The sequence below is a fragment of the Puma concolor genome, chromosome E4 (genome assembly GCF_028749965.1).
Source record: "Puma concolor isolate L17-30 chromosome E4, mPumCon1.1.hap2, whole genome shotgun sequence".
Classification (NCBI taxonomy): domain Eukaryota; kingdom Metazoa; phylum Chordata; class Mammalia; order Carnivora; family Felidae; genus Puma; species Puma concolor.
The window spans coordinates 64,395,730-64,418,627 of record NC_141683.1 but is presented as its reverse complement, the minus strand read 5'-3'; the positions used below and the strand labels follow the sequence as shown (position 1 = coordinate 64,418,627).

The 22,898-nt window shown below is 46.6% G+C and overlaps 1 long non-coding RNA gene across 1 annotated transcript; it reads right to left on the bottom strand.

Annotated features, from left to right (window-relative positions):
* Nucleotides 1-11,040: 11,040 nt before the first annotated feature.
* LOC147572734 (uncharacterized) lies at nucleotides 11,041-13,419 on the bottom strand. Its single transcript, XR_015245768.1, has 3 exons — nucleotides 13,331-13,419; nucleotides 11,514-11,622; nucleotides 11,041-11,183 (listed from the first exon to the last, which is right to left on the bottom strand). It is a non-coding gene; the product is annotated as an uncharacterized LOC147572734 (long non-coding RNA).
* Between the last annotated feature and the right edge of the window lie 9,479 nt (nucleotides 13,420-22,898).

Here is a 22,898-nt window from a genome sequence, read left to right as displayed (position 1 = left end):
TCCTGGAGACAAGCATTTCTGTTCACTGCTCCTCTTAGCAGGTGAGGCTGGCTCCAGCCTGAAGGAATCTAAAGCACACCAGGCTCTGTGTCACCTAAGGTTTACCTGTCACAGGCTAATTACCAACAGTGAGGACAACCTCCTCTCACACTGGTCTGGCTTTGTATTTTCTTCACCCTTTCCCGCCATGGCTGCGACCTTACTCCAGGTTGCCCTGGTGGCCTCTCTGGCGACCAGCCCTGACCTGCCTGATTCTTTCTCCCTGCTCTCCCTACATGACAGCAGGGACTCAGCTGGTGGTCCAAGTAGGTGCCTCTTTCCCATGTTGCGTCATAACTCGCATGAGGGACTTGCACACACTCAGAGGTGCCACGCAGTGAATGAAGTTTGAGATGCAGGCCCTTCCCTGGTCCAGGATTCTTCTGAGACTCGGGGAGGGTCCCTGGTACTCTTGCATTTGTCCCTGTGGAAGGTTCTTCCCGTGGGTGCACACCTACACCTACACACGCATATGCGTAGACTTCTATTCTGTAAACTCCGGCCCGTGCACCCAGACCCATCCCCGTCCTCACATAGAGCTCTGCACATCACTGTCCTTCTCAGCTATGCTGTCAGGCAGCCTGACCTGGCCTGGAAAACCCCATTCCCCAAATCCCATCCCGTAGGGTCTTCCCAGGCCCCTCCACCAACAAAGGCCCTCCATGTCTCCCCATCTGTTTATCGCAGATAAACTGGTCTCTGATCTCTCCGAGCGTTTCTTGACCAGAATCTGGGGTTGTGCAGATAAGAGCTTTGTCTCTGCCTTGGCTTGCTTCTTTGTTTTCTCTAAGATTTCCTCTTTCTAGTCATTCTCCCCCCCCTCCCCCCCCTCCCCCCCCACTGAGAATACAGTTCTCTCCTGCTTTTAAAGGCACATGTCATGGTACAAAACAGAATTCTATTTGATGGGGAATCTCATAGCACTGCTGAAGTCTTATTGTAGAACTAGGCAGCAGAATTCAAGGTCAGTCTGATAAGGTGGATTCCGAGCATTTTTACCTTCCTTTGAAATAACTTGAATTTGGGGCACCTGGGTGGCTCAGTCAGTTAAGCGTCGGGCTTCGGCTCAGGTCGTGATCTCGCGGTTCATGAGTTCGAGCCCCACATCGGGCTCTGTGCTGACAGCTCAGAGCCTGGAGCCTGCTTCGGATTCTGTCTCTCCCTCTCCCTCTGCCCCTCCCCTGCTCATGTTCTGTCTGTCTCTCAAAAATAAACAAACATTAAAAAAATTTTAAAAAAAGAAATAACTTGAATTAAATTCCGGATTACTAGTTAACTTGTTATTCAGTTACTTCATCTTCACTTGGGCATTTCTCCCTGCCCTTAGGTGGTGTCAGGGAAGCAGCCTGTATGACCTCCTCTCATAGAAGCCTTCTTTAAGCTCATCAAAGGAGCGGGCTCTTTCCTGCCCCAGGACATTTAAACTCACTTTTCCCTCAGCACTCTTACCTTAACTCCAGAGCTGGCCAACTTCTTCTCACCCTTCATAACCCAGTATCATTTTTTAAGAGATATTCCCTGACTATCTTAAGGAAGTCCATTGTCATTCTTTCTTTGCTTGGTTTGTTCCCATATCATAATATGCAAATATATATGAATAGATATATTTTTAACCTTTTATTTTCCTGGCCTTCCTTCAAACTACAAGCTCCATGAAGGTCAGGGCCACGCCCATATTTTTCTGCATTCTACTCACAGCAGGAAGTGTGGTCTGAGGAAGGATTGTCATTGCCATGACAACTGGCCAAATCACCTTACTTGCCTTGGATTTTCTCACAGTCCTGACAAAAGAGACATAGAACGTTGTCCCAGGCCCCTGGGAGGGCTCTTCCTAGTTGGGCAGGAATGAGGGAACTTTGTTATTAACATCCTCTCCTTCAGAGTTCAGGAGTTTTCCTTTGAGGTGTTACTGGTAATAATGTGGCTTCTCCAGGGCCTCTACCTTCTCCCTGCCCATGATTTCCCCAACAGGCTGGCTCTCCTGTGCTCGCTTACTGACTCAGAAAGGGTGGACCAAGGGCAATGGACACCACATGGGACTGACTGGTCCTGCCAAGTTTCACCTAGGGCTCCCCTCCACTTGGGACAACAGAGTTTCAAGAGACAAAGGCATTATTTACATAGCTCTCCCCCAGAGCAGAGGGGGCAGTGGTCCGTTTCAACACCAGGGACAGCTCCCCTGGGCCTGAGGGAGGCAGGGGCCTTCTCCTCTGTTACAGCTTTGGGCCACTCTCCCTCTGTACTAACTTCAGACATTCAGAGAGCCATTAGAAGGGTATGTTGGGCTCAAGGTCAGGCTTCACCCCGTCACCTAGCTCAGAGACTTTACTTTGGAATCTAGTATCTCAGACCTACACCCAGCTGTACTGGGAATGTGGCAGGGCTAGGAGTGGGGAGTATGTTCAGAATCCCAGCTCCTTCCATCAAGAATTTACTGTCTGGTCAAGTCTGAGTTAGTCTTGGCAAAATACTAATTTGGAAGTTATCGATTCTGGTTGCCTTTTCCTTCTGTTAATTCCTACAGAATAGAATGTTTATATGGACGACAGCTTCGAAGATCTTAGAAGTTGGAGCTTGTCCCTATGATTAATGGGAACAAAGTTGGGTCTTCAAATGGATTGGGAATTTCTAGGACTCTAGTCTTCCACTAACCTTGAAGGATATGGACATCCTTAGAGACCTGGAGTCCAAATAAGCCTCCAAAACATGTTCCCCAAAACATTCACCCTGGAGCAGACGCAACATGCGTAGTGGTGCTGAGGCCGGCACAACTCTGCAGCCAAAGTGCCTGGAGACGTGTGTGGAGATGGCTCAGAGGCCGGCCACCCATAGTAGCTGGCAGGGAAAACCACCAGCAAAGGTTCACAGCTGATGCAGAATGAATTGCTTCTGGGGAGTTTTGCATGGCAGTCAGGATAGCACAGCCCAAGGGAATTGGCAGATCAGTGACAGCAGGTTAGTTCCGAAAGTGACTGCAAAAGAGGCCTTGGGGTGGGGCTCCTGGGGGCTCAGTCAGGTGAGCATCCAACTCTTCATTTCGGCTCAGGTTGTGATCTCACAGTTCATGGCTTCAAGCCCCACATTGGGCTCTGCACTGGTAGTGTGGAGCCGGCTTGGGATTCTGTCTCTCTCCCTCCTTCTCTGTCCCTGTCCTGGTTGTACATTCTGTCTTTCTCTCTCAAAAACAAATAGATAAGCTTTAAAAAAAAAAAAAAAGGCCTTTTGGGACGTTGACATTGTACTGTGCTGTACTGGTATTGTTGATACCCCCACTGACTGAGAAGATACATAATGACAAAAAGATGCTATGAGTTCAATGCCTTTAAGTGGATTTATATCTAATTAGATACAGAAGCATCCACACACATTTTCAAAAGAGAATGCATATATTTATCTAAGAGATTCTTCACCCAGTCTACATTCAGCCTCTGATGGACATACGGGTGCCTGGACCCTTCGGAATGTCTGAGCACCATCCAGGCATCCTAGTCCTCACATTCTAACCATCAGATACAATGTCAAAGGGACTAGCCCTTCAGGCATGACACAGACAGGCATCAACAGGGTTTGCTCAATGGGGTGACAAACCCAGGATGCCCTCGGGAATCAGAACCTTGGTCAGTAGTCCCAGGTGGGGAGAGGAGCAGAGCAAGGGTCAGCTCCAGGGAGGAGGACTAGCACAAGCCACAAATGGTTGGGGCGCCTGGGTGGCTCTGTCGGTCAAGAGTCCAACTCTTGATTTTGGCTCAGGTCCTGATCTCAGAGTTCATTAGATCAAGCCCTGCATTGGGCTCTGTGCCGACAGCACAGACCCTGCTTGGGATTCTCTGTCTCCTTCTGTCTCTGGCCCATTTTGCCCGCCCCCCCCAAAACAAATAAGCATTTTTTAAAAAGCCACATATGGTATAAAGAAGTCCATCCAGCAGGCTAGGGCTCAAAGCAGGATTCTGCCTTGTAGAGGCTGTTAGAGGTCAGAGTGCTAGAACAAGGCAGGCACAGGGCAGATGGAGCAGCACAGGGCATGGTGAAACGCGATACTCTAAAGGCACATAGGAGGTGGGCACAAACCCCTAGGGCTGGTTGACTGCAAAGGGCACTAGCGGGCATGGAAACTTAACAGACGTGGCACAGCCATGTACATGTGGAGTCTGCAGGGCATTCAGTTTAATTCTCAGAGCTGCAGGGGGCGGACAGGGCTGAGATTGCCTACATCTTTCTATTGTCGGGATTGATTCGGGACCTGGGGCCAGACTGAGCCCGCCAGTGGGGGCGTCAGAACATTCTGTGAGAGGAACTGAAGGCAGCAGCCTGGGAGACGGACAGAACAGCACAGCCCGCGTGGAACCACTGCACCCAGCCAGGGAACCCACCAGCACACACTCCCCAAGATTATCAGGACTCTAGCACGTTATTTAGGAAAGAACGACAGAGAGACCTGGAATAATTCCCGAGCCTCCCCTCTTTTTGCACTCTTCCTGCATAATTGCATTCAGTGGGAAAACATGAATACTTAGGGCCTTGCTTCCAAAACAGAAAATAAGAGTGGAACAGTTTTATGGGCAGAATCTTTGTGGGTTCCCTTGATTCAGATCCTTATTGTAATTCAGGAGCCAAAAGCTCTTCTACACCGCCCCCACAACTCAGGCTGAAGCTACCTCTCCAGACTGGAAGAAAGAGCTCCTAGAAACAGCAACACCCCCCCCCCCCCAATCCCAGCCCTACAGAAACAGTTCCACATCCTTTGTCTCTGCATCAAAAACAGGATGATTAATGTCGATGGTGCTGATGCTTAAAAAGGGATCTCTGAGACCCAGGGATGTTATCTAACTGCAAGTGTCTCAAAAAATGCCTTCCACAAACCTCAAAGCACTCTTCATCAAATACACCCAAGGGAGCAGCCGCGAAAGGCCAGGACAATAAATTGAGAATGGATAGTGTTCAGAATAGTAAAAAGTTCCAGGAATGGCCAAAAGTCGAAACAATGCCTCGGACAGGGGAGGGTGTTCTGCCCTGAGACTCGCATTCACGGATGGTAATAAATAAAAACTTCAGAGAGAGGAAAAATCGTGAGCCAGGAACAGGGCAAGCACATGCCTGCTTGGGACCCTCATTATGACTCTGATTGGTGTCACATGCTTCCAACCTTGCCTGAACAGGATGGCATTTTGGCAAGAGAGGACTGTAGTTCATTCAAGAGGAAATGGTCAGGTGCAGCCCAATCTTCTTTCTGTTCTGTGCCAGCTCAGGTTGTTCTGAGGAAGTAGGATCCTTACCCAGACTGAGCTCTCCCCATGGCCCACCCAATAAGGAAGTCACCTTGCAGAGCCCGGATTCAGGCACAGCCTCTACAGACGAGATGGGGTAGCCTTCTAAAGCGCAAAGCCATTCAAATCCAGGACAGAGTTTCCACAGAAGGAATCATGGCCAGTCCTCTTCTGACTTTATCACCACCCCCCCCCCTGCCTTGCCCACACAGGTGAAGTTCAAAATTTACAGTTCATCCCCCAAGTCACCAGGCTCAAGTACACAATGATGAGAACAGCACTAGGAGCTGGTCACCTACTGCCTGCCAAATGTGGGCTCTCTGCCACATGCTATTTAAATAAAAGTCACTGACGAATGGTTGCTGGTGTAGGAGATTCCTCTGGTGCCCACCCAGCCCCTCCACTCGTCCCCGATCAACATCTCTCCTGTGGAGCCCAAGCGACACATGACAAATCAACCCCATAGGTAGATGCTAAGGGGTCTAAATGAATCATAGTGAGTTCATTCTCCCTGCCAGAGATTTGGCCCAGGAATGCACACGACTTCATGGCTTTCCTCCAGCATCTGTTGAGGGGTGGGCGTGTGGCCTCAGTTGGCCAATCGGCCTTGAAGGGAAGGACTTCTGATCCATGCTTTCTCCCTGCCTCCCTCACTCCCTCTCCCTCTGTCTCTCCTCTTCTGGGTGTGAACAGGGAAACACAGGGTCCCTGCTGCTGCTGCTGCTGCTGCTGCTGCTAGTAGTTACCGAGATCCCAAGAGGGAAGCCATTCTCTGAACAAAGCTGATGCAGAGATTGGACAGGTATGCAATCACTGAGAAGTGGAGCCTGAGCCCTAATCATACTACATCTGGGGCCCACCTCAGATTTCTTGATATGAGAGATGACAAATGCCCTTATTTCTTAATTAAGCCACTCCAATGTTCTGTTACTTATAGCCAGAAGTACCTTCATGGATATACCTGGAAGTAAAGCTCTTTATCTCTCTCTCTCTCTCTCTCTCTCTCTCTCTCCATTATTTCCTTTTCCTCCCTAAGGAGGCCACTCTGCAGCTTTTCTTGCTGTGTGAACTTAGGCAAATCTTTCAACCTCCCCGCTCTTCAGTGTCTTCATCTTTTTTTTTTTTTAATTTGAGAGAGAGAGAGAGAAGAATTCCAAGCATCCTCCATGCCCAGCACAGAGCCCGACACGGGGCTCGATGCCATGACGCTGGGATCATGACCAGAGCAGAAATCAAGAGTTGGACACTGAACTGACTGGGCCACCCAGCCACCCCCAGTGTCTTCATATTTAATGGAGGAGTTGGACTAGAATGACTTGTAAGAAGCCTTCAAACTGTAACATTTGTGGTTCAAAGATTAAATGGTATAATTCTTCTACTAAAAAGACAAGTGTCATATTCAGTAGGTAAACCACTGAGATTAGTTCAAACTAGTTCAAGCTTGAGGCACAGAGTTGCCAAGGCAATAAAAAAAAGAAGGTTTGAGAAGACACGAAGCAAACTCCCATACACAGCAGGCTTCAAGTCAATGAACACAGAAAATCAATGAGGCGAAAACCATGTACCCCTGAGAATGAATGAGGTGAAAATAAATTGACCACAAAATCGTATGTTCCCTTTTACACTCAGCCAAATAGACACTCTTCCCAGTCACTCTGTTGTGCCTCTTGGCTCCCACTATGCAAAGATAAGGAAAAAGGACCCAATCCCTTATTCATGAGAAAATAGCAGAAGGCACCAGAATGACTGGAGAAAGAAGGAATGTTGTATGAGGCAAGAGGTTCTGAGAGTCCATCTTGCTGCCATTTTTTTCTCCTTCTACATTCTTATGGGCATTTTGTTCCTACTGAGTCTCCAGTGGACTGGATCAAAGACGGTCCAAAGACGGTCCAAAGAAGGACCAAAGATGGTCTCAGCTCAGAGTAGTTTTGCCCCCATAAAGGACTGTTCTGGTGCCCCTCCAACAAGACAAGGATGCAGTGAAGGAATCAGGAGCACATGTGACTGGGTGGCAGACGATCTGGGGGAGAGAGCAAGAGAGTACTATACTTAAGGATGCAGGGAAAAACAAGGCCTTCTATGTCCCAGGTAGCGACGCCACATGGAGAGGTGCCTTAGGGACCAGGTCAGGAAGGGAAGAGGGTGCTTACCTACACTCTCTGGGTTCCCAACTTTTAGCATCATCCTGGCATAAAAGGCAGTTCTACAAATAGTCATTGCATTGATGACCAAGGTGGGGAAAAACACACCTAAGTCAATGAAGATGCTTTATGGTACCAAGGTATCAGGGAAATTGGACAAAAGTAGGAGTTTCTGGGGATTCTGACTGGAAAAAAAAAATGGATAGAGACCCAGTGCAGCAGAAGAATATTTATATTAGCGGCTTTCACCCTTAATTGCACTTAGATCACTCAGAGAGATTAAAAATAAGTCATGAGGCTTAAGCCCCACCCCCAAGAAATTGTGATTTGGCTGGTCTGAAGCAGGGTTAAAGTTTGAGACCACTGGGCGGGGTTGCAGGGAGGGAAGCAGAGCTCTGATCAGCTCCAACTACTGGTTCTCTGAATCCACTGTGTGTGGTAAGTTTCATGGTAGGAGCAGGTCTATGTTTTTATCTCTGCGCACCACCACCATCAGAACTGTCTTCCCAAAGCTCTCTCCTCTGTAACCCCAATGACTCTCCATTATCAGCAGGTTAAAAATCCTGGAACAAGTTCATGGCTTTCTTTTTTTTTTATTTTTATTTTTTAAGTTTATTTTGAGAGCGCGAGTGAGTGGAGGAGGGCAGAGAGGGTGGGAGTGAGAGAGAATCGCAGGCAGGCTCTATGCTGTCAGCATGGAACCCAATGTGGGGCTCAAACCCACAAACTGTGAGATCATGACCTGAGCGGAAATCAAGAGTAGATGCTTAACTGACTGAACCAAGTTCATGGCTTTCTTGTGCCTTCCTTTCTTGTGATTCATCAAGAGCGGTGTCATTGTCACATTTAGACATGGATACCAAGGGATTTCTGAACTCTAAATAAACATTTTTTTAAAAATCTTCAGAAAAGAGAGTTATGAGCCCTCGCTTCAAAGGAAGAGTCAAGAAACAGACCAACATAAAAATTTCTCTCTTGGTGGACACATTTGTAGGAAACTCTGGTTAAAGATCATTAAATTCTTGACTGACAGTCCACTGAGGGGGAAGCTAATCTCCCGGAGGCAGGCTCTCTTTAAGCTCATTAAAGTTTATTTTAAAATTACTTAAGCATTTTATCAGGAATATTAATTTCTTCCCAGAAGGAAGTAGGAAAATACATCATGCAAAGAGTTCCATCCAGACCAGGTCTGGGACAATTTTTCCTTTCTAATGAAAATCTTACAACTCTCTCAGAAACTAAAGCAACTCTCTTTGCTTTAATTTCTTTTAAAGCAAATAAAATCATTCTGGAACTATCTCATAGTCAACCCTAACATCGGAAGACAACGAACGATGTCTTCAGACTTTTCCAGAAGAAAGCTGTCTGATCCAAGATCTCCGTACCCAACAATAAGTTATTCATATGTAAGAGCAAATTAAAAATATTTTTTGCTATGCAAGGATTCTAAATGTATCCCACTTTGTTCTTTCTGGAAAACTCACTCAAGGAGGTACTCTAGCACAACAAAAATGAAACTGCAGCAAAAATTTCTAGAAAGAGGGAAGCAAACTATCAAAGTTATGGTAAGGAATGGACACAGGTGACGATAATGTTATTGTAAAATGTAAAACACATGCTAAGAGAGACGTCTCACGAAACAGAAGAAGCACATGAGAAAAGGCAGCCCTACTCTCCTGCTCTGGGACATCCACGTCCCCCTTCTCGTTTTGCAGTATGGCGCGAGATGGTAAATGGCCCAGGAGTCTTCTGCCTGGGGGGCTGAATGTTTTTACACACTCACCTTAGCTTAAGCCAAAAATACCCCTTCCCTCCAGCGGCACCAAAGACTGAGATGTTCTCAACTCATTCCTAACCAGGGACAACCCTAAAACGACCTTCAGTAAATAAAGCAAGAGATTATAGCCAGGATGGAACTAGGAAATCGACCAGCATTTTGGAGTTGTGCCCTCTAATCTCCAAGCACAAAGTCCGACTCCTCCAAAAGAGCCTTCCATGAAGGGGCTAAAAGGAGAAATTGCCTGACACATTGCAGGTAATCCATGCATTTTTTTGAGGGGGGGGGGAAGGAACTAAATATTAACAACCAGCTTAGCTGATTGGCCTCCCCACTTACTTTGGTAAGTCATGTGCAGCTACGCTAAGTAACTGTGCAGATTCTCATCCAGCTGATTTGTTAGTGGTCAAATCACAGAATCCCACCTCCCGCCCCCCCCCCCCCTTTTAGCAAGACTGCTTTATGCCTTACCTTCTGCTTGGAACAGAGAAGGCTGGGTGAGGAGGGCCAGGTGGGACGTGGCGGGGGGAGGGGGGGTGCCCTGCAGCCACTCCCTACTGCCCACAGCCTACACTCCTCAGTGCTACCCTCTTTCTAGCCCAAGGGAACTCGAAACTTAGAGGATTTTCACTGGAGTGTAGCAATAGTTGGAAATTGCCAACTTCTGTCTGCTCATACCACCCCTAGACACCGCAAATGTTAAGCTAACACCTCATTCCTTACACACACCCTCGCCCACCTCCTCTCTCTCCCACCCACCCAGAGACAGCAGCTTGCTCCAACATGCCGAATAGCCAAAGGCGACATTGGCAGAAGCCGCCAGCGACCTGAGCTCCTGCGGCTCCCAGCAGCCCACACTCATTCAGGGTTTCAGTAGGTGCACTAGAAAGCCAGAGCCCCCGCTCTGAGCCCAGCCCTGCTTTCGACTATTCTCTCCCGCTCGGTGCCCTTATCTGCGAAACGACAAGGTACACACAGTGCCTGGCGCCAAATGTTGCTCCCCTGCCAGGATGAGTCATCAAAAGGTCTGCAGGAGCCCGAAGCCGCTGTCCCGTCAGGTCTGAATCTGTATTTTCAGAAAATTCAAACATCTGCCTGGAGCTTTCTCTTTCGCACGTCTGTGTCTACCCTTCTCCAGATAAGGTCTCTCCGTAAACACCCAGTGGCTTGGCCTGGCTTCCCCGGGGCGCAGTGAGAACTCAAAAGGAAACCAGGAAGAGCGCATCGCTGGCCTCGCCTGGACCCGGGGGAGCGCTGCGAGGGCGGCGGGGGCGGCGGCAGGTGCCCCAGATCCGGCCGCGCCCCCGCGCTGCGCGCACCTGGGGAATCTTCGAAGGAACGAGAGGAAGGAGCGAGGCTGCATCAGCGCATTCTCAGCGCCCCCCACCCCCGCACCCCGCTTTCACCGCCAGGGCCATAGTCCCCTCTTTGTGCCCCAGGGCGGGCACCCAGTCCTGCATAATGACCCTCCCTTTTCCAGGTCCAGCGACTCTGCTCGGAGACCTCCCCCGTGTGCACGAGGCGGCTACGGAGGGTGGGGTGGGGCACAGATCCCAGCGAGTCCCCCACCCCCACCCCCACCCCCAGCCACAGCCCCGGGCCGCTCTCCCACACTCTCCTGACCTCAAGGGCTCCTGGGGCCCAGGGGGCCTGTCGCCTGCCACCGGACCCCTTCCAGGAAAACGCTTTGGGCTCCTTGAAAGGGAAAGTGGCTGTACTGAAAACAAAACAAAACAAAACAAAACAAAAACACCGAATCCAGGCTAAGAGGTCCCCGGGGAAAGGATTCCAGTCAGCTGCTCTTTCAGACTTACTTACTGCTCAGGATGCCAAGAATTGGCCAAAATTCCAGGGTAGGGGTGGAACAGGGGAGCTGGGATTGAACTTCGTACCCCGAGATGACTGCAGGTCTGTAATGTTCTATAGGGCGCTGCAGGGTAGGATGTAGAAGAAGGGCCTGTTCTGTACGAGAGAAGGGGAAGGACGTTCCGAGGAGGGTGAGAAAAGCAGCCAAGTCAGTAAAAAATGATAAATTGTCGCCGGACGCCACACTCTGCCAGGGAATGTTCTAAACTGCTCAAATGTAATGTTATCACTTAATCTCGGGGCAATTCTAGGAGTCTGAGGTAGACAAAGCCGTTCTACCCATTTTGCAGATGAGGACACGGAACCACAGCGCTACTAACCCAACCTGCCACTGAATGGAGGTGGGACCTGGGAGGGGCTCCCCTGGGTCCTGCTCCTTTTCCAGCTTGTAAAACCAGGCTAGGTGGCAGGCCTTTGGGAACTTACCTGGTTTTAGGTAGATTCTAGCTCGGCTGTTTGGACCAAGTCGCTTAATCTCTGAGTCCCAGTTTCTTTCTCAGGAGTGAGGGTGATCACGGTTGACTTTTCAGGAATGCTGTGAAAATCAAACGCAATGACGTATTTGCACGCAGTCTGCAAAGGAGAAGACACCGAACATGAAATAATGTCATCCTGTCCTAGTCCATCCCTGAAGTGGGAGCCTTGAAAATAACTCATGAGCAGGGCACTCATGGAGACTCATTAGCCTTCAGAGAACATTCCCCTTCCGTTTCTGCTATTTGTTAGACATTGAAAAGCCCCTGTTCCAAGTAGGCCTCCTTACCCTTTACCAGAATTCTTTGTTTAGTATGTCGAATATAGGACTGAATTCAGGTTGCCTCCCACAGGTATTTCCTTGTAACTTAGAAACAAATTACTAGACATCATGTTGGTTCTATGGTTAATGTCCTGGGGGGTGGGGGGTGGGGGGGATAAGGTACAGTTTCTTTTTTCAGACGGCGAAGGGGGGGGGGGGCGGTTGCTGAGCTTGGGAAACCATCAACCACCTCTTCACTCACTGCCTAGGCCATGCCTCCAGTGGAGGGCAGGGATGGTTCTCAGGCCCACCCCCTGCTTCTCAAATGCTGCGGGTGGAGGGGAGCGTCTGAGAAAATCAGGAAAACTCAGCGAGAGCCTCCAGGAGGGGAAAAAGGAACATGTAAGGTGCTGACAAGTGGCTGGTGGATTAGCTTGCTAGAGCTGACACAACAACGTACCAGAGACTTGAGTAGCTTAAGCAACAGCACTTTTTTAAAGGTGTATTTATTTATTTTTGAGGGGGAGGGAGGGGCAGAGAGAGAGAATCCCAAGCAGGTTCCTCGCTGTCAGCCCAGAGCCCAATGTGGGGCTTGAACCCACGAACTGTGAGATCATGACCTGAGCCGAAGTCGGACGCTCAATTGACTGAGCCACCCAGGCGCCTCTTGCCTGTTGCTCCTGTAACCAGGAAACTTAGAGCCAAACTTGGCACTAAGTCTTGGTAGCAATGTGAAAATTTATGGCCTGTGTATCTCCATACCGTATTGGATTATGGTCTTCCAATCTTATCCATATTTTCCCGAGCCCTGATTCTATATTTATACCTTCTCTATCATGATACAATATATATTCTGGATGCAGCGTCAAACCCATTGTGGAACATGGTAAGGAATATAAATGAAGAAAATAAATTCTACAACCCTCTTAAGCAGCACCAATAATAACACCTGAGGAAGAGTTGCCTGCGCCTGGCTTTTCCATTTACCTGGGAAGACAGTGACTTATAGGAATTCAATGAGAATTAATGATATAGATGCTCTGGAGAACTTTAAGCTACTTCAGAAGCAGAGTTGGTCAATAAAGCCGCAACTGGCAAGGAAGTTAATACTCTGAAACCGAGTAACATTTGCCACTCCTGATGCCTCCTCCCAAACCTGCCCCTCTTCGCCCCTCCCTCACCCCAGCCCCAGTGCTCCGCCACATGATTTTCACTCCGGTTTTCTGGGGGTTTGTTCCCCACCCCCACCCCGCAACTTACAAAATTGCCCCTTGGCATCCTAAATTCAAAATACACAGCTGGGAGCGCAGAACCCAAAGATCAGAGGCCATAGTGTTTATTATGATCATTCTTAGGTGCATTAATGAATCTGCTTTTGTCTCCTTGTGGAGTGCCTGCACTTTCCTGAAGCAAGGTACTGCCGTCCAAATGTTTTCTATTAAGGTGGCGGGAGACTAGAGAGCACAAGGGCTGAGGCCACCTGAAGCTAAATTATCACTTAATATACACAGTGAGCAGCTGATGTCCAGAAGTCAGCGTCAAGCTTCTTGCTAACATCATGAGCGATGGCCATCTGTCCCCACAAAGCCAGACAGCGTGACCTTCAGTCCCAGGCGTTGCTTGCGTGGCTCTTGCCCGTGCTGAAGGATGAGAGAAAGAGCTACTCCAGTCATTTTCTGTTATTAGCAATGACAAAACCCAAAGCTCTTGTCTCTGTTTTTATTACATATTTTCTCCTAAAAACAAAACAAACAAACAAACAAAAAAAACATAGAGGAAGAATCAACCAGAACCTGGGTAGCAAGTTACAGCTTAGAGATGTGTGATTCTATTTTCTTGGAAGGAAGATGTACGCATATAATTAATATGCAATCAAAGAGCACACAGACTCATGCATTATACCAGAAATTCCTTCATGTTTTATTAATCTAAACTACATGAAAACATCTAGCCAGAACGAAAGGCACAGCTCAAAACCTCAGGCCACTAAATCTCTATTGACAAATAACAAGTCACTCTAAACTCCTTGACTCGTGTTGTTGGCATAAAGTAAACAATGACAGAGAAGGTGAGAACAAATCACTGCTAAGATATAACCTTGCCAGTGAGGGGGTTGTAATCTAGGTGGACTCGTTGAATCCTCATGTGAATTGAATGCATTCCCCTGTTTTTCTGCTGCATTCTTTTCTGTGTCTGTCATACAACGGACTGTTAGCATCATCAGAACAAAACGGGAGGGGAGGGGAGGGAAATAGTAAGTGCCTGCTTCTCAGTGGGAATCCATCATTTGACAGAGAGTAAAATAACCATGTCCAAGATCAACAAAACCAGACATTATAAAATGTTTCTTTAAGCCTGAGTGGTTCTCACAATATCAAGCAAATATGTACGCACTGTGTTATTTTTGTAAAGAATTCCATTTTTCCATAACCTTTTACTTAGCTGTTGGGATTAAAAAATATATAAAGTTTAAAAACAAATGTTAAGTCATTTCCTAAGAACTTGTTTTAATAGATCATTTAAAGAAATGGGAAACACATAAGAGTTTCTGGTGGAACCCTTAGCATGAGTTAGTGCATAAGGACAAGACGATGGGCCATGACTCAAGCTGTAAGGATCATTTATTGTTGTCCTCACAAGACTGGAAGGATGGATGGCTTCGGGTAGACCAGCAGCTCAAAGGTACCCTCCAGGGCCCCACCTCCCCATTCTTGGGTCCTGCCATCATTTGTGCATAGGCTTTTCATTCTAGTATCTGTCTGCTCCCAGTCTAAAGTTGGCCAACAAAGCTTGAGGTGTCATATTCTCTCACTGGCATCCCAGCAACGAAGAAAGGGCAGAGGCACAGGTTTGATCTTTGCTGGGCTCCTTCTTTATTCAGGAAGGGCCGCCCTCTGTAGATGTCCCCCTGGATCTTATTGGCAAAACTGGATCTCTAGCCTTTCTGTAGGCCAATCACTAGTGAAAACAAAAATGGGCTTAACTCTGGCATGAGTCACTCCCAGAATAAATGTCTGCCTGATACGAAGGGGAAGATATAGGCAAATGGCGGTTGGGAGGGCAAGGAACACAGTCCACCCCAAGGGGCCAGGTCCCGGCCTCCTCCCCATTCTCCAAAAACTCTACCGTCCTATGCAGTGTCCTTGGGCCTTTCCAAGAGTAGCCCACGTAAAACAGCTGCCCACCAGATAGGATATAATATTCAAACTCTCTCCTTTCTGTATTTCCAGGTATTTTCCTACTGCTTTCCTTTCTGCCTTTGGTCCAGCCACATGACTTCCTTCTGGCACTCTTCCTCACATTTGCTGGGCCTCCACGCTTGCTGCCTCCTGTGTCAGAGCAAACTTAGCCTTCTGCATCTATCGCCCCCCTTCTAGTTCACCAAGAATAATTAAAAAAAAAAAATGCAGGTGTGTTAAAGCGGTGACTTCAGCCTCTGGGATCAGAGCAAGGCAGGGCCCCTCAGTGGCCATAGACATGAGGGCAGGGGGCAGGGCTGGGGTCTCCCCGAGGTCTCTTGTTACTGCCGCCTACAGTGTGTAACCCACTTGGCCATGAGCGCTTCTCGCTCATTTACCTTCTATGAGCATCTATTACATGTATTTGGTTGGAAAAAGAAATCTTCTTTGAAAGAAGGGTTCCTGTCAGACTGTCCAGTCCCAGGCTGTGGCTTGCTGCCCCTCCTCCCACCCGGGTGGGGCTCAGCTCCACACCAGGCTTCCAGATCAAGCCCCACCTAAGGAGGGGATGCACTCAATTATTGCCACTCCCACATTCTGTGGCTCTTACTGCTTGTCCAATCCTAATAGAGCATTATCAGAAAACTGTTGGTTTTCTGATAAAGAAAGAAAGAAGGAGAGGAAGGGAGGAAGAAAGAAAGGCATCTAGATCTGCTTGGATGGGTTGGTGGCAATGGTTTTCCCATCTTGAAGCCCAGAGTGTGGCTCTCTGTGAACGCTCTCTGCTTATCAGCCGCACCACAACCCAAGCTGGCCTTGCTGGGGCACGATGGGGGCAGAGAGCTGCACCCACTCTCCAAAACCCGGGTGTCACCACCTCCAATTTCCTCTTTATGCCCGTGCTACCGTTGAGGTGAGCTTGCAACACATAGAGAAAGCTTTTCTAAAGAGGCAAGAGAAAGGAAATAAGCAGAAATGATTGCAACTAGATGATTTAGCTTACTACAAATGTGGTCTAGTAATTGTCTTCTTGGGGTCTACTTCCAGCGTGCCTCTAGGTTCACCTTCTTATATCAGGTGGCTCAGTCAGTTAAGTCAATCTAACTCTTGACTTCGGCTCACGTCATGTCTTGGTTCATGAGCTGGAGCTGCGCATCGGGCTCTGTACTGCCAGTGTGGAGCCTGCTTGGGATTCTCTCTCTCCTTCTCTCTTTGCCCCTCCATCTGCTCTCTCTCTCTCTCTCTCTCTCAAAATAAATACACTTTAAAAAATAAAAGGATGCCAAATGCAACAGAATGACAAAATGGGGGCTCTCTGGAAGGCCAAAGGCTGACAGCAACACAAGACACTAAAGACTCTCAACAGGGGGTGATTTTGCCCCCGAGGGACAGTTTGCAAAGTCTGGAGACATTTTTCGTTGTCACAACTTGGGTGATGCTACTGATACGTAATGAGCCAGGGAACAACTGAATAGCCTATATTACACAGGAGAGGCCCCCCAGAAAAGACTCATCTTGTCCAAGATGTCAACAGTGCTGTGATTAAGAAAACCTACCCTTGTCTTTGTGCTCCAGCCAACCTTGACAGGAAAAACGAGGCCATGGCCCTGGTTCTGCCACAGCACCCAGCACTTACGTGGAGGCTTATAAAAGAGGTGAGGAGGGGCAAAAAAGACCATGTATTTTCTTCTTTTTTTAATGCTTATTTATTTTTGAGAGAGAGAGACAGAGCATCATTAAGGGAGGGGTACAGAGAGAAGGAGACACAGAATCCGAAGCAGGCTCCAGGCTCCGAGCTGTCAGCACAGAGCCCGACGTGGGGCTCGAACCACAATCCGTGAGATCATGACCTGAGCCGAAGTCGGACGCTCAACCGACTGAGCCACTCAGGTGCTCCTGTTTATTTATTTTTGAATAAATAAACAGGCACAAGCAGGGGAGGGGCAGAGAGAGAGGGAGACACATAATCTGAAGCAGGCTGTAGGTCCTGAGCTGTCATCACAGAGCCCGACACAGGGCTCAAACTCATGGACCGTGAGATCATGACCTGAGCTGAGGTTGGATGTCCAACTGACTGAGCCACCCAGGCACCTGAAGACTGTGTATTTTCTAATTGGCCATTATTGGTATCTCTGTGGCTCGTGGGAGGGGAAGGGAGTGCTTCCCCCTCACTTTAAGTCTGAGTAAAAGGAAACTCCAAGAAATCTACCCCACTAGCTTGACATAGTTCCTCTGGAATTTAGAAGAAATAAGACCAGGCATCTGGCTTTTCTGAAGTAAAAATCTAGACATAAGAGGCTTTCTAGAGCTGGCAGAGCTAAGAGAAGAAGAGCTGTATTGGCACAAGCTATACCTCTACCAACAGCGGAAAAGGGCTGGCCTGGAATGGTCTTGAAGAAAGGGATGGGGCACTTGGGTGGCTCAATCGGTTAAGCCTCTGACTCAGTTTCAGCTCAGGTCATGATCTCAATGTTTGTGAGTTCAAGCCTGGCATCAGGCTCTGTGCTGACACTGTGGAGCCTGCTTGGGATTCTCTCCCTCTCCCTCTCTGTCTGCCCCTCCCCTGCTCTCGCTCATGCTCTCTCTCTCTCCCTCAAAATAAATAAATAAACTTAAAAAAAAAAAAAGGCCCTATCTACAGGGATCCTGTGGAGGAACAGACACACCCCAGCACAGGGATGGACTGCTAGAACCCCAGGGGATATGACAGAGATAAGATGGGCACAACTCCCTGCGGGCTGAAGAGAACGCCACCATTCTTCTCTCCCCAACCAGAAAGTGAACGCACTAGAATATAGGCTCATGACAGTGCTTTCCGTAGGGATAGCCCAAATATTAACAATCTGACGATTGAGAATTAATACCAGTCATCGAAAGAGAGTTTTGACCTGGATTCAGATCCTGGCTCTGTCACTTACTGGCAGAGCCTTGCCCCAGTGCTTCAAGATTTTTCATCTGTGAAGCAGGCTTGCAGATTCATAAGATAATGCCTTAGCACACAGTAAGATTTCAATAAATGGTAGCCTTCTGTGCGTGTGGGCGTGCCCTAAATTGGAACCCATTTAATTGCAACATGGGACCTTACTCTAATTCTGCCTGGACTTCTATTGTAGAAAAAAATTATGAGACTCTTTCTACTTCTGTTGCCAGACTAATGTCTGTGTCACAGTGCCTCGCAGGACTACATGTATCTGCTGGGATGCTTTCAGTTACAAGAACAGAAAACCAAACTCAATGTACCTTAAACTATAGAGCATTTATTATCTGACATAACAAGACTGTAAGTGGAATGGTTTTGGGTTAGTTGGCAACCAAATCTATGTAATCAAGAATCTTTCTTTCCATTCTTCTACTTTCAGTGTTGTGGCCTTTGTCCTCAGGCTTATTGCCTCAAAGCCGTAAGATGGCTGCTATAGCTCCAAGCGTTTTATCCTTACACAGTGATGGAAAGAGGTAGGAAAATGAGGACATTCCCAGCCCTTTCACAGAAAATTCCTACCCAAGAATCTTCCTTTCACATCTATTTGGCTAGAATTGTATCATATGCTCCTGTTTAATCAATCACTGGAGATAGGAACTGAGACCACTAGGAATAGCTTGGACCAATCGAGAATCACCCCAGGAGTGACTGGGATCTCCTCCCTGAGTGCAAGGATAATGAACAATGAAGAGACAAACAATTGTGGTCGTTATCTTCAGGCTGAGACATTGTGAGAGCCCCATCAATTCTATTCCCCGTGCTTGGTAAATGAAAATCTAGCATAATGATATATACCAATGAAGTGGAAACACATGACCTTGGAGTTTCTACCAGCAAACTGGCCATTAGGAAAGTTAGTTTCCTTTGTCTTTTTTTTCGGGTAGCCCTTCTCCCTAAGTTTCTGTCTCCTTTGGGCATATATACATTTTTTTTAATGTACATTTTTTTAAATGACTCCATTGTTTTTATCAAAATGGTATATATACACTCCTTACTTTTTTTTAATGAGCAATACAGAAAGTACAAAGGAAGAAAAGCAACAAATTACCAAATCTCACTGCTGAGAACCAACTAATGTTAACAATGATGAGCGTAATTGCAGACCTCACTCTGCACGTGAAACAGATATGAAGAGAGACATAGAGAGAAAAAAATTAATAAGAATGGCATGCTCTGTATTCTCCTATTAATTAAAAATATTAGCTTTAATTTGACTTGATTTTTAATTGGCAGGAAAAATAAATTGACGTGAAACTAAGAAGTATCGTGGAATTTTGAGACACGTATTTCTTGGCCATAAGATATATTATTTTCTTAAAATATCTTAAGTTTCTTTTAAAAAATAAAATACAATGCTCAAGAAGTTGTTTTTATTTTTTAAATATAGGTTTAGGGGCACCTGGGTGGCTCAGTTGATGAAGCGTCCAACTCTTGATTTTGGCTCAGGTCATGATCTCACAATTGTGGGATCAAGCCCTGAGTGACTCTGAGCTCCTCATGGAGATTGTTTAAGATTCTCTCTGTCTCTCTCTCTCTGCCCTTCTTCCCCGCTTGCTGTCACTCTCTCTTAAATTAATTAATTAATTAATTAATTAATACAGGTTTAATTTTAGATAGTAAGGATCCATAGGTGAGGCCACTGGTCCCCTCCCATGTCTAGTCCCAAATTTCTACTGGTGATATTATTTTTATCAAGTTTTGTGATATTTGCCCTCTTTTCAGTAACCATAATACTGAGCCAGCTGCTTTGAACAAGATTCCCTTGCCTTCTTCCTTCTGGCCTTCTTGAAGCTAAGGGTCCAAAGGCAATTCCTTCCACCCAGACTTCATACTCTCTTCCTGGATCTCCAGCTGTGCAAATGGCAGCTTTGCTGATGTCCAGCCACAGAGGTCATTCCTCAGTCTAAACTTTTTCATACCATTCCTTTCTGTCAGACTAACCAGCTCCTATGCACTTTATCATTCACTTTATTTTTCAATCTTCTACTGCTTGTTTTGTATGTTTATGTATCATTTCTTCAAGTAAGTCAAAAGTTCCTTGTGGGCAGGAACCAAGTCTAATGGTTACACACACACACACACACACACACACACACACATATATTTGGCAGAGCACCAAGCTTTTAATATACACTCAATAGATAACTGCTCAGTGGAAACAGCCATGTGCAGAATAAAACAAAAGCAACAGACCCTCATTAGAAGATCTAAAACGCAAAGATATATCTCTGTTTGCTAATCACAGTTAGGAAATGGCCACTAAGCTTCCTGACACTCTTTGGAAGAACAGACAAAAGCATGTCCGCTGGCATCTTGAAAGGAGATGATCCATCACAGGAAATAATAAGATGATTAGATCACTTTCTGTATCACTCACATAAAAAAAACTAGAAATTTTAATGTTGAAAGTTACAGGTCAATTAAAAGATGGTATTTTTAATTTATTAAAATTCATATTCAGTCACCAATTTGACAAATATTACTGAACAGTTACTATGTTCGAGATTCTGGCATTCTTGAATTTGATGTGTATGGTCTCTGTCCTCAAGGAGAATAAGGGAGTGACAAAGACAGACATTAAGCAGAAAAAACTATTTTGATGGGAAATGTAAGAGAAGACTTATGGGACACCTGGGTGGCTCAGTTGGTTGAGCATCTGACTTCAGCTCGGGTCATGATCTCACAGTTTGTAAGTTTGAGTTCGAGCCCCAATTCGGACTCGTTGCTGTCAGCTTAGAGCCTGCTTCGGATCCTCTGTCCCTCTCTCTCTGCTCCTCCCGCTCCTTCCCTCTGTCTCTCAAAAATAAATAAACATTAAAAAATTGAAACAAAACAAAGCAAAACAAGAGAAGACTTTCAAGCTAATGGCAGCCGGGATGAGGGAACCCATCTGATCCAGGGGTCCAAAAAGGCTCTCCTAAGGGAGGGCTACTTAACCTAAAGACTGAAGAGGGAGAACACTTTCCCTTAATCTAATTAGAAAAAGTTCCACTAGAAGGATAGGTTTTTGTTTTTTTTAATTGTTTTTTAACGTTTATTTATTTTTGAGATAGGGGGAGACAGCATGAATGGGGGAGGTCAGAGAGAGAGGGAGACACAGAATCTGAAACAGGCTCCAGGCTCTGAGCTGTCAGCACAGAGCCTGACGCGGGGCTCAAACTCACAGACTGCGAGATCATGACCTGAGCCAAAGTCAGACGCTTAACCAACTGAGCCACCCAGGCGCCCCTAGAAGGATAGGTTTAAGGAAATCTTGGTATGCAGGTGTGCAGTTAAAGTTAATGCAGACAGAAGAAATGGCTTCTTTAAAACGTTCAGTGATGAATTAAGGAGAAGAGAAAATAACCAGAGGAGACAGGTCTTGTGGAGTATTTGTCAGAAGGCTTGAAGCTCTAATTATTAAAAAAAAAAATCAAGCTTGAGTATCTCCTTAATTGAAAAAATTAAGAAATCTCTCCATTCTTATGCTTCAATATCATTGGCTAGTTACCAGGCTTAAAATAGAGAGGGTCAGTTGCTTACAGTTAGCTCTGTACAGTAACTTTTCCCCATAAGCATCCTGAAGACTTTTTATGTCACTGCTTATTATATGAAAAGCCTTTATGGCTATATATATTTATAATGTGTCTCCAAAACAAATATTTTTACTCATAAAATAAGCATTCATGTATTAATCTAGTTTTTTTTTTTTAAATAAGAATTTACCTTTCATCTAAGACTTGGCCTCGGATATTAGGTATCTCTCATTATATATATTTTTCAATGTTTATTTATTTATTTTGAGAGACAGAGAGAGAGCGAGAGCAGGGGAGGGGCAGAAAGAGAGAGAGGGAGAGAGAGAATCCCAAGCGGGTTTCATGCTGCTAGCACAGAGCCTGATGTGGGGCTTGCTCCCACCAACCGTGAGATTATGAGCTGAGCCAAAATCAAGAATCAGATGCTCAGTGGCCTGAGCCGCCCAGGCACCCCAGTATCTCTCATGATATTAACTAGATACATTTCCAGCAGTGTGTGTGTGTGTGTGCGCGCGCACGCGCGTGCACGAGCATGTGTTAGAGAGAGGATCCCTAAATCAAGGACTCTATGTGTCTTCCCCCCACTGATTTCTACCAGTGTAATAAAAATGCCAAGCTAAAGGAGCAAATAAATTTTAGAAGTAAAGGCTTCCTACATAGTTGTTGCAGAAATACCAACTATATGCCTTCTGGAACAAATGGTGTAGCTACTCACCATGGACTGTATCAGGTCCTTGTCGCCTCTGTTGCTCTGTTAGCCCCAGTCCGTCTCTCTCCAGCCCACTGCCACTCTGCTTTCAGTGGAACCTAGGGCTCTGTCACCTGCCATACAGTCAGTTCATCCATCTGGTAAATGCAGGTTCCCCACCCTGTCCTCAGAAATCCTAACTCAGTTGATGGGGGGTGAAGCCTGGGAATATGAATTTTGGTCCCCTCCCTAAGTCACTCCAAAGAACGGGCAAACTGGGGAACCACTGCTAACACCCTCTTCAAGTACCCCTTTCTCTTGGAAGGCTTGCTAATCCTCTCAATTCCTCAGTATTCTCCCAAGCAATATATAAATATAAATATATCATAATATAATAAGATGTGATATATAAAGCAGGATCTCCACCATATTACTCTTCCTAGTGTTAGCACAAGGCTCAGAATACAGTAATCCCTCTCCATCTTTGTGGAATGAATCAATAAATGAAGGAATCAGGAAAAATGGCTCAGTATCTTTGAAGATGGAAAGGTTAGCATGGGGTCTGGTCCTTGGGTCTTCAGTGGTGTCTGCTGAGACCCTCTGTGCTCAGCTTGGGGTGGGGAGGGGTAACAGGGAGGAAGGGGGGTGGTCCCTTCTTCTGGAAGCCCTGACTTCAGGCTTCACTGCCGTATTTTCTTTCCTCTTGAGCAGGA